Genomic DNA, 10,115 nt, shown 5'->3' with positions numbered 1-10,115 from the left:
GTGCATGCCACTTTCTTTTTTTCTCTGTATTTCGGATGTGTATAGCTCTACATGTGAAGTAGTTTAGTGCTTCTAGTGCTTTCTAGCCAGTCACTACAGTCCACAATATGGAGACAGGCAGTTGTGTATTGTTTCTGTCTTTGGGTCATTCTTTCCATAAAACGTTTCATTTAGCTATTTATTAGCGCACCAATATTCATACGCGGTAAGTAAAGTAAATATAAACTTACTACAACATTCACATCTTTTTGTGATCATTCTGTGAAGAGGTATCTGCAATTGCTGTGTTATCTTAAGTTGGTAAATGGAAGTGCCTGTTGATGGTTGTGACGTCATGTTTAGGAACGTCACCGGTGCCGTGTGCTGTACCATGCAACATGATGTGGCACTGTGGTCTCATTTCCTTGCCTGCTCTACTCACCACTACACCACTGCCAATGAAAATGCAGGAATATGTTGACACCACAGGGGGGAAAGAAAAAAAAACGTGTAGCAGTACCGTAATCAAGCTGACATGTGTCGCTGTGCATGGTTGCCTGCCAGCATACTGCTGCCCACTGCAACATGCTTAACTCTTTCCATACCGTGCCCTATGAGCATCGGTTACCGGTCACCCATAGATATTGCTTTCTATTTTATGCTACCAATGAACTTTCTGACTTGTTGTGCTATCAATTCTGTAGTCCAAAAAGACAACTTCCAATTTTGAACTAATTTGTAACGGCTATAAGTGGTGAATTTTGGTGTAGGTCTGAAGAGTGCGGTGCATAACTTTTCTTAACATGGAAAACTCCCCGATATCCGGACCATCTTGTAAACCACCTCGGTTTTGTTGTTTTCTTCACTGTCGCGATAATTTTTTAAATCTTGGAAGTAATACCGAGCCTCGGGATCATATCAGATAGTCTAATTGTAGTTTTGACAAATATCTCAAGAATTCAGCACAAAACATCACTGGTGTCCACCAGGGAGCATTGTTTTCGACCTGCTACCACTGTACTAATTTTTTGTGCCAGCTATGATGTAATTGGCACGTTCGCAGTACTATGGCCACTATATGCCACCTGTCTACATTATATGGCCTAGATTTGGTACTGCCATCTGTAGAGACACAGCCGTTTTGCCTGAAAAAAGAACCTCCCCCACATGGCACACTGCAGTGAAGCCAATGGTCCCCGTGCGGTGAAGCAGACGAGCAACGAGAGGTAACAATGTTTTTTGGCTCTTTTTCTCAACAGTGGCGATAAGATTTCAGTCCGCGTGGACAGGTATGTCTGGATGCTAATCCTGAGCAAACAACCTTGAAATAAATGTAGTGACCCATGAAAAAGGACGTAAGTGTAGAAGCACATTGTCCAATGCCTCGCTCATTCCAACAACATTGTCGAGCTCCTACGACTGCATCTCTACTGGAATAATGCCATGTGTTTTCTGGCCGTTTTCTTCCCAGGTTAATGTCCACAGGGCATTTTACTGCTCTTGTGTGCTTGTTGGATGCCTGCACGCCTTTATGTGGGGCATGCCTTTCACCATTTAAGTGCCTTTTTGTGCTGTGACACGTTAGCCTTGGTTAGTGAAGGTTTTCTTTCATACCTGAAATTATTAATGGGATGCAACTCTATTTTTATGCGCAACCTTTAGTCACTTCAATTCTAAACATTTCTGAGCACAAGATATGTATTAGCCAATTTTTTCTTTCGTGACATTTTCATTTTTTTTCTAAGTTTCGCTGTCATCATCATTAGATTTTTCCATTTCACAATTCTGTGTTTACTCTTTTGATGTCTATCATTCAGGAGAATGTTTATATTAGTAGATTTGCTTGTACTATCCAGCATTTTCCTATCAGTATATTTGGAGAAATGCTGGTGAACTTAACAACTGGGCGACACTTATCGTGGCTGTAGTGTCCGATGCGATGAGCGCGTTCAAAATAGATTTTGTAACACTTCAAAAAATAGCTGATTTCTAAGAGGCAGCAAACATTTCTTTTTTGTAGCACGAGGTATTTGTCAGCCAAACCGTCGAAACTTGCAGGTGCTTTATACAAGAAAACAAGCAACGTTTTGCTTATTTAAGAATTTCTGAATATTTCTACTTTTTGGCATTATATGCCTAATGTTATAATTTTTTACCATAATTTTCACCAAAGTTTGTATTACGCAAATAAAATTTCTAATTACTGGTTAATATTTCTACTTGAAATGCAGTCAAGAATAATAAAAAGAACCTACACAAAATGCCCATCTTTGATATGGTACATGTACCATAATGAGAGAACCTGGGCCAAAGGTGTGATCTGGTATGCTTGGTAGAGGGAATGAGCTTTGTGAAATGGTAGCAGATCTTTGGACTCTCTGCACAACCAAAGAGCATATTGTTGTTCTATGAAACGTGTTGATAATCAGTTTTGAGCTTTCATCTAAAGCACCGTTCTTTTCCTTTAGTGAGAGGTGTTTATAAATGATCACAGACATTGCTCACCAAGCGCAGCTGATTGCGCGTTTCGAGGCCGCAGCAAACGCATGCGCCATCACGTCGTCAGTGTCGTTCAAATTATGAATGAACTTTATTCCCGTCATCATGGGGCCTTAGGGTTGGGGTGCAGCAATTAGGAGGGGGTTCCTCCCAGCTGGCTCTCAGCACTGGAGACCGTGGAGAGAGTCTTGTAGTAAGCTGCCTCCACCTGACGGATGACGAGTCTTTGCTGATCCAGGGTCGTGGCTTCGGATCAGCTCTTCCCAGGTGGCAAGGTCGGGGATGCTTTGTGATTTGAAAGGAGAATCCTGAGATTCCCAGATCAAGTGATTTTGCAAAGTCATTCTGTGGCAGCTACTGCAGAGCTCAGGCTCCCCAGTGTCTTCATCGTGTAGTATATGTAGTACAGAAGTATATAGTACAGAAAAAATCTGTTGACCTGAAGCCTCCTTCAGGCCCTGCACTCCTTTAGAGTGAATGACCTATTCGGAAGTGAGAGTGTTCTCCTTTCTAGCCTATGTGTTTCGGTTATTTCTTTATGCATTATGAGAGCGTCTTTATTCCCACTCGGGCACTTCCAGAGCAGCTCGGATGTATAATTCTCGAGCGAGGCTGTGAGCAGCCTCATTACCCGGAATGCTATCATGAGCAGGAACCCATACGAGGGAGAACTCTCTGCTTGAGGGGTATCTTCTTACTAATTTGGCGGCATGACTGGAGACCACCCCCTTACAAAAGTTGTGAACAGCTGCCTTACTGTCAGACAAGATGAACTTGGCTTTGGTACTGACGCACGTTAGGGTAATAGCTGCCTCCTCTGCCACTAACTCATTCCTAGCATTAATCGATGCTACAGTCACTTTCTCCCCTTTCCCATCAACGGCGGCAATGACAGACTCCATCGGACCCACAGGCTGCGTCGCAGAAGGCTATGTTACCCGGCGGGTCCCGGACAAGATTGTTCATTATTGTTCGAGCTATATGTCTTCTCCTTTCTTTATCATGCTCCGGGTGCATGTTCTTATGTATAGTGGCAATTTTGAGATGCTTCCGTATGTCTACAGTTCAAATTAGGCACTCGTGTTGCGCACTGTTTGAATTTCGCGCGGTAACTTAACAGGTTACGAGGAGCGCGAAAGCCGGACGGAATAATACACGAAGCAAAATTATTGATGCAGAGTGCACTGCATATGAACAGCGCCCTGGCGTCGGCGATATCTACCATTTGTGCACTGCAGCACTGAAGACCGCTGAAGACTGTTACAAAGGTTACAAACAAGCCAGTGTTGCGTTCTAAATCGAAATGCTGCCACAGACTGGCGATTCCAGCTGTATGCGTTCCACGGTGATTTTAGCTCCCAGTTAGCTTATCAGCGAAACCGTGTGAACCTGTGTGAACGCTCCGGATTAGAAACTCTATGCTCCGGATGGACCGGACCTCCTGCGCGCCACCATCGAAAGATCACGCCAATCGACGCGAGCTACAGTTGCTCGTCTGGCAACCCTCCGAGTTCGCGTTCCCTTTTCCTTCGCGGCGCGCAAGCAAGATGGGGCGTTGATCGCGAAACCGAATCGCTCGTCGCTCTGTGTGGTGGTGTGGTTGTGGCGTGTGTACGGCCTGCAGCTGCGTGCTTTGCGGTCACGCAGTGATCCGTGGTGAACGATATCAGAGATCTTGGATAAGCGATCACTCCGCGACACAGCGACGGCTCTGGTGACACGAAAGAGTGGACAACTTCAGCGGTGAGTACCCAAAAGCGCGCTGCGAAGACATCGGCTCACGTGCTTCGCGGGACGCAATAGATGAAACACCCGCGCAGCGCGATGGAAGCGGCGCTCGTACCGATCTCGCGTGATCAACTGTCCAGTTCCGCGAAATTTGAATGCTCCATTGTTGTGTTTCGGCCGGATGGATGTTACAAGGTCTTTTTTCTTGAGGGTTTATTTCCGTTGCTGGTTACTACCGGGTGATTCCACCTTAATTTAATCGTCATCCATTTTCTTGGGCCCTTCTTTTACTCAGTCACCGCAGAGCCGCTGGTCTAATATTTCTTGAATGAAAAGGAGCTTTTTTTTTTTTTTGCCTTTGCGTCATACAGACGTGGCGTTCTGAAAGCGACAGGTAGACGTATGTATCAGCTTCTCGTACATGTAATCCGGTACGGCTGGCTTGTACGCGCAGCTTTAGGTGTGCTTACCTCGGTGCATGATCTCTTGTGGCATGTTTTACGACCATGTGTCCGTGCAAAAATCTGAACACTCTTGAAAGATTGTCGAAAGCGTTCCCCACAGAACTATTTGCGCGTTTCGCCACTAACAAGTTGTTTTTTTATTTCCTTTCGTAAAAAAAAAAGATTGGAAAATATGTGATCCTGTGTGTAACTCCACGTGAAAGTGCTACTATTTTTACGAGGGAGTCACGCCCGCACCCGCACAATTCTTCAGCGAAATTCGACTGGACGATCCATACCGTTATACGTTATTACGTTTCACCTGATCACCTGTTGACGGATGTGCAGCGGGGGATACGGTAACCTGGCGTCCTCTTTCCCGGGCCCGTCCTATGTTTCTGCAAAGTGGCTCGGTGTCTTCCGCATTGCATCTCGGGGGACCTTGACGGGTTCGTGCTGGCCGCTGTGGCGTTGCGTCATGGCACGGCATATCGGTATATCACTGCACAGTATTGGTCCACATTTAGCCAACGGAGCGAGTATGCGCTAACGCTGTTGCTTGTTTGTTCCTGCCTTGAGTTTTAATTTGTTATTTCTGGCGTCTGTAATCTGCACCTGGCTGGTGCAGGTTGAGTGGTCCATTCCGCGTGCCAGCTTTTGAGTGCTCTATTTCGACGTTGTGTGCCTTGGGCGAATTTTCGCTTTTTTTTTTGTCATTTTCTCTAGACCTATCGGTTGGCTTATTATGGCGTATTCCAATCGGCGATCCAGAGAATCGGTATGAATCCGTGACGGAGCACAAAATCCGCCGCGGGGTCGGGATATTCAAATCAGCGACTGACACAAAAAGGCGCTCCTGGCTGCATGGGGCAAACTTGGGTGATCCGTCGCGGAGATGGTTGCTCTTAATTGATCCAGAACTGAAACCCAGGATCTGATCCAGATCGCCCATTAAAACAAGTTTCGGTACATGTAGAAAAAGAAATCACTATGTCAAAGTGTGCTAAATGACAAATACTGCTGCATGCTGGTACAAAATCGAGTTTTTGCTCATTTTTGCATCTCACCTGCGCCAAAAATTAACTGAAAAACTTTGGCGAGACCGGAACTGAAGCCTGCGCATGAAATGTTGGCTTTGCGCTTTTTCCAAGACTGTATCACAGGAAGTAGGGGTATGGAGATATTCGAAATTTCGAATAGTTTGTGAAAATCTACTATTAGAGTAAGTTGTACCGCATGTTTCCGTTCGAAAAACCGAATGAGTATCCTAAAGTCACGGATGTCCCAGCTCCCTCGAGCTCACGGTCGGTCTTGACATGCACGATCTTGTTTCTGTCACATAACTTAAACCCGCGCTTACCAGGTATGGCCGATCGCCAGCACGCGCTAAAAGCGCGCGACAGTGGTAGGCCCTGCATGAAAGAAATTCGTTGGCGGTCTTCCTCCCGTGGTTGACGGCTATGGCAAGAGCCGCCGCGGCTGCTCCGTGGGGCACTCGCAAGTGCATCACCACGCGCCATGTCATTGCGTCATGTCACGACGAAGGGTGCGACCAGGCGCCAATGCTCCCGCCCTTTTCGGTCCGCACAACTTGTAAGTGAGCGGGCGAGCTGGGGCCTCTTTCACCCTGCACAATTTTCGTCTATTAGAATGACCGTTTAGGCCTATAGGATAAGAAAGAGCGGAACAGGGAAACAAACGCCTTGGAGCCAAACCAGACCGCACAGGCGTATCAGCCCAGGAACACTTTCTCGCAGCATAGTTTCGTTTTCGTTGTGTGCGCCCACCGCCGCGTCACTGAAGTGATGTGACTGCATCAGCACCAGCAGTGATATTCACACCGCGCGTAAGCATGCGGAGCATCATTTGATAACTTTCGTGAAGGCTTTTGAGACTGAAGCTGTCCGGCGTTCTTGTGCAAGCATGCTCAAACACCTAGATATGACCGTCACTCTAGTGAACAAGTTCAAGCACCACGAAGACTTTCGTGCGGAAGTTTAACCAACTGCCAAAGCTAAAGGCTCAGATTAGCCAAGCGTTGTTGATGTGCTGAAAAGGAAATATTTTATCCCTTCCCTTACGGCGCGGTTCAGGTGTCCAACGATGTATGAGACAGATACTGCGCCATTTCCTTTCCCCCAAAAACCAATTATTATTATTATTATGCCAAAATCACTTCTGTTTGTTCTTCAAATGTGGCAACATTAATGAAAAATTGAAAATTGGTTTTTGAGGAAAGGAAATGGCGCAGCAATTGTCCCATATCTGGGTGGACATCCGAACCGCGCCGTAAGGGAAGGGATGAAGGTGGGAATGAAAGAAAGAGAGAAAAAGGTGCCGTAGTGGAGAGTTCCGGAATAATTTCGACCGCCTGGGGATCTTCAACATGCGCTGACATCGCACACAACGTTAATGAGTTCATCGCAGGGCTGAGCACGGCGGAACTGATGCGCAGGCACGATGCACTGCGTGTCGCCATCGCTGCTCTCCGGGCGTTGCGAGGGGACATGCAAGGGATGGCGCCGCTCCCAATGTAGCCCGAGTTGTCGTTCGTTTCGCGAGCAATGCACCGCTTCGTGCCTCTCTAGAATCATTAAATATAGACACCTAATTTTCTTTGCGTGTTTTATTCTTTCAAATGATGCGTCAGACATTAGATTACATGGATCATGGCGTGGTATTTGCCTTCGGCCGCTAAATAATTTATTATTGAATTTCTTTTCTCAATCTTTTTCGGTTTCTTCAGCCGAACGATGGCTGTGACGTGTAAGCTGGACTTTAGGTCAAATTAGGAACGAAAAATCTGCAATATAAACGTTGATATGTAGTTTTAATTCTCTACAACACTTAAACCCAGCCTTTCCTCAAGCGCTGAAATGACAACAAACGACGTGTCAGCAGTTATATTGTCGTTTTTTTTCCTGCCTCACGTGACCCTTCTAACTACACGTTATAACCATCGTTCGGTTGATGAAACCGAAACAGCGTCAAGAAAAAATTCAGATATAGATTATTTGGCGGTCATAGGCAAATACCATGCGTTGATTCATGTATGTTAATGCCTAACGCATCATTTGAAATAAGAAAACACGCAAGCAAAAATCTGGTGTCTATAGTCCCTTAAACCTGGGGGCTTTGGTTTTAATGATAACATTCTTGCATTTCGTACAGAAAATTTTTTTTTTCTCCCATGTCTACAGTCGTGTACAACTTAAGTCTGCAGTGAAGCTCCGCCCACACTTTGAGCCGCCGAACAGAATTCTCCGTTGACAAAAAGCATTGTTAAATATTTTCTTGTTACCTTATAAGGAAGCTAATCGGGAGGCGAAATTTTAAACCCAATAATTTTGATGCCTCTCGCTTGTTTGATACAGTAAAATGTTAAAAACTGATTTTGTTCACTGTTGTGGTTGTTCAGCGGATTAATACAGGATGCCGCGAACCATGGCCCACACCAAGTCTTCTTTTGTTTAAAGTTGTATCGTCCTATAGTTATTTTTCACTGTGAATAAAAATTCCAATCTGTTCAGCAAGCTTTCTTTCTCCATTTGCTCGTTGTAGTTTTTTTTTTTAAGGGCGCTCTAATGGCAAAATTTGGACGGAAGGTTCATTATTTCTTGTTTTACTGTGATCACGGGGAAAATGTGAACTTTCTGGCTCCAAAAGCCGATATTTTGCTACAACTCTCTTAATGTGCTGCAAGAGGCAAAAATTTGGCTACGAAATGCTATTTCTTTTTCTGCTACAAAACTCCATTCTTCCTACTACAAAACCGGAAATTGCTGCTACAGATTTTAATGTATGCTATACAAAAGCTCCTATAAGAGGCTTGTTGTCAGTTCCACCACTGTGTCCGATGCCCTTGTTGTTTAACCAAGTAGTGAAGTCGCGACGCTGAACCTCGACATATGAAGGCAAACAAGCTATGACTCTTTCCGTGAGCGCGTTTCTTTTACGGCGGCAGCTGAGTATGAGGTGCACCTTTGGAGAAGCCACGGCGTCTTCACTGGCGTTGTCCGCGTCGGCCTCACTCCCGCATCCCATGAATGCTTACATGCTCCCGGCTACCCTAGCACCGTCAGCAAAGGTTTTTCACTGTAGTCGGATATAACTCAAGAACGCAGCGGCAATCCCCCTCAAAAAAGGCCGTCCAGCCAATGGCCTCGACCGATTGTCAGGATGTCGCGCGGTTAATCAAATTTCACTGAGGCATCGCCAGCCACCTCCGAGGTCATGCTAGGGTAGTAATCGCGACGTCATGAAAATCGGCCGAGGCCATTGTCTGGAGAGCCTTTTTTGAGGGGGATTCGACGCTGCGTTCTTGAGTTGTATGGAGCCTACTCATCGTGCTGATGCGAGTGAAGCGGCATAAAGGCAACAGACACCGCAAACCCAGTTACTAAACACCCTGACGGGCATCAGCATTTATCTCCACCTAAGCTGTCTCTGAAATTCGCTATTCCGAAAAAGTAAACGTCTGGTGATTTTTTTTTAATCACAGATTTGAAAGCAGTCGCTAGCAAAGGTTGCCTCATTTCGTGAGATTCTTGTGTCTGGCACGAGCTTGGAGGTAATCTTGGTCGAAGTTGGCACTCATCGTGCCTGATGTTACGAAATCGGAACCGCTATTATAAAGCCAGAGTCAGTGGTATGTATTTGAGGAGGCAGGCTGATATCGCTAATCGATATATCATATCGCTAATCGATATATCGCGGCGTACAACATTTGATAGCTTTTTATCTTCTGCCGGCGAAAACTGAATGGCATAAAGGCGACGGTCGTCCGTTAAATCGCCGGAAACCCTCACGCTGGACTTCGCACTTTTCGTGACCGGCATTCATCGTGAACTGGAATCACTTACAACAGTGGCTGTCTGAAACTGCGTTTTGAAATTACAAAAAAAGAAGAAAAATCAAATCAAATCGTTTTTATTCACCAGATATTCACTGGTTGGAGCACCTGGGCTAAAAGCTGCTCAAGGCAGCTTGACGAGGCCCAGGTGACCATTACAAGATAGGGCGTGGTGAAACGTGAAAACACTACAATGTAGACACCTTGAGATAAAATGTCGGGGAAAGGGGAGAACTAGGTAGTTTTTGGTAGTCGTTAATTGTTTTGAGCGGTGGAGCACACATCGCAGTGTCGGTACTAGAAATCTGTAGCTAATAGTCGCGTTGTCTATTTAACTTATTAGTGAGCAGTCTGAAAGCGTTTCGTCGAGCTGCAGCATCCAACCCTCATTGAAAGGATGTAAACCACCGCTCTATAATGTGGTTTTAATCCACCACGTGACTACGTATAGGACAACGCGCAGACACAAAGCGCGACACACCGCAGCGGTAGCAAAGTGGTTGGGCATCCGCCTCGCACGCGGGAGGTGCGGGGTTCGATCCCCAGTGCCGCCGGGTACCCACCGGTGATACAATGGGTACAAGCTTTCCCCTGGTGTGGTGCTCGGCTTATTT

General features: G+C 45.8%; 1 protein-coding gene across 1 annotated transcript in view; it reads left to right on the top strand.

Annotated features, from left to right (window-relative positions):
* Positions 1 to 4,029: 4,029 nt before the first annotated feature.
* LOC144126050 (choline/ethanolamine transporter flvcr2a-like) overlaps positions 4,030 to 10,115 on the top strand; it is a 70,849-nt gene continuing 64,763 nt past the window's right edge. Inside the window, exon 1 of the mRNA XM_077659953.1 lies at positions 4,030 to 4,221. The gene's annotated coding sequence lies outside the window, so the exon portion shown is untranslated. The remainder of the gene's footprint in view (positions 4,222 to 10,115) is intronic.

The sequence above is a fragment of the Amblyomma americanum genome, chromosome 3 (assembly GCF_052857255.1).
Source record: "Amblyomma americanum isolate KBUSLIRL-KWMA chromosome 3, ASM5285725v1, whole genome shotgun sequence".
Classification (NCBI taxonomy): Eukaryota; Metazoa; Arthropoda; class Arachnida; order Ixodida; family Ixodidae; genus Amblyomma; species Amblyomma americanum.
The sequence above is the reverse complement of the archived record's forward strand: the minus strand, read 5'-3'. Positions and strand labels throughout refer to the sequence as shown.